Source organism: Solanum tuberosum, unplaced genomic scaffold, assembly GCF_000226075.1.
Source record: "Solanum tuberosum cultivar DM 1-3 516 R44 unplaced genomic scaffold, SolTub_3.0 scf00072, whole genome shotgun sequence".
NCBI classification, from domain to species: domain Eukaryota; kingdom Viridiplantae; phylum Streptophyta; class Magnoliopsida; order Solanales; family Solanaceae; genus Solanum; species Solanum tuberosum.
The window spans coordinates 795831-798169 of record NW_006238999.1 but is presented as its reverse complement, the minus strand read 5'-3'; positions in this window follow the sequence as shown (position 1 = coordinate 798169).

Genomic DNA, 2339 nt, shown 5'->3' with positions numbered 1-2339 from the left:
GTGGGGGGGGAAGTTGATATGTTCCTTGTCTGTATATATAAATAATATTTGCATGAACTGACTTAGATATACCAGTGATCTGCCACATGACATAACAAGTGGTCTCAAACTCTTGTAAGAGCAGGTGGCTCTTAATAAAAAGCTAAGAGAAGTATTGAAAATAACCCTAAACTTAGCTAAAATTTAAGGGTATATTCATAGGCGGACCCACATAGCTAGGTAGGTGATGGTGCACGTACACCTGTTAACTTCGAAAAAATCATTTATATATATGTATATCTATCTTGAGAAACTGGTAAAAAATAAATATAAGTTACGGTGCACCCATGGAAAGTAAAGAGAATGACACTTTTTACCATTGGTACAGACCAAAGAATTCGCCCTCGCGACCTGAGTTCAAGCCCAACCAATAAATTAAAGATGTGTTTTTAAAATTGTCAATAGTTTAGAGATGAAACTAATAATTCGAGCCGAGTTTAAGGTCTTTTCAATACTTCTTTCGATACTAAGATAACAAAACTACTCCTTAAAAAGTACTAAATAAATATTGTTAATTACTTGTTTTATACATACTTATATGCAAAAAAAAAAAAAAACTAAATATTTAACAAGAAATCATTCTTTGCATCATTATATTAAACCATTGCATTACTAATTCTTGCATGATTGATTTCATGTAAAACTTATCTTCGAACCAAACGTTCGTACCCTTAATAATTAACGTCACTTTGATTAATATATGTACCTCTTTTTCATGATTACTTGTAGTTGTGTAATCAATTAATTAAACAGTTTTTGTTTCAATTTTTATTCATTCAACTTTGTGAAGGGGCCTCCCCATATGATTGTTTCAAAAGTTAATTAATAGTGAAACTGTTTTTCTATATTAAGTCTAATGATTAATTCAAGTCAAATGCCTATCTAATCTAATGTCTTAGTGATTTATGAATATAAAATATTGTGTGTCTATTTCGAATAATTGACCATTTACTCATATATATCCCTTAATTAGACATAACTTGTTCTAAATTCAATAGTACTAAAAATAGTCGGATAAATTTTTTTATTTTTTTTTTAGATGTACGATATAATAAAACAGACAAACTATACATGATTATACATATATTGTATATAGATTATATATCTGCTAACTATATTTAGTTATATAATTTGATGGAAAACACTTTAGATTCTAAAATCGTTAGCATAAAGTGAATGAACAAAAGTTGAACAACTTTTAATATTTTGTTTTTTGTTGTTTGGGGAGAAAACAGAAAAATGGCACGAGGGAAGGATCGTAATTTCTAATCAGTGAAAAGAGGACGTTCAAGATTTAATATATATGTATGAAAAATATTTTTTTATTGATATATTTCATACAATATTCTATATACGTAATATATATAATTTTTCGAGAAGGTGTCTGATTAGCCACCCTGAGCTCTATGTCGCTATGCTACTGATGATATTAAGTCTCAGGGGCGGACACACATTGAGCTAAGGGGTCTCAAGTGACACCCCTCCCTCGAAAAAAATAATAAGTATATATATTAAATGAAATGACATTATTTGTAGAGGGTTGAACTCGAAACCTCTTTCAACTTAAAGCTAGTCCAAACCAATGAGTCAGGATATAACCTACTTATCTTTTCTTCTATAAATATCGATACCACTTTCTAAAATTTCTGGTATACGCCACTATTAAGGCTCGTAAAAATAGCGTACATTAACCACATTTTAGCCTTACAATTAAAAGTAATTATTGTCGTAGAATATAAATTTAAAATTTTACAAACTACACATGTTTCTAATTAACAAAAAGTCAAGAATATTAATTCAATAAATGATTAAACATCTTGTTCTCATATCAATTATTTTTGTGGGTTGAAAGTTTTCTTCTTCTTTTTTGCAATCGTCATTCACCGGCAATGAAAAGACTAAAAAAAGCAAAAAAAAATAAAATAATAATATTGTAGTACAAGTCATAAAAATAAAAACCAATCAAATTGATTTCAGAATTTTGCATTATTATCTCATGAAATTAAATATCAAAACAAAATTTTTCTTGATTAATGGCTGGCCATAGCTTTAAGCAATAATTGAATATAATGCATGCATCTATGAATTTACGTACAAGCTCACATGAAATGCTTTCCTTCTATAAGAGTTTATAACCAACGAGGATTGTAGTGGAATAGTAAGTACGATTTTTTATTTCTGACTACACGTCTCAGATATACATAGTTCCTTTGTTAGGAAGCATTTTATTATCAATATGGGATTTCTTCCGATACGAATATCAATTAATTTAATCAAGCTTCAAATTCTATATATATATA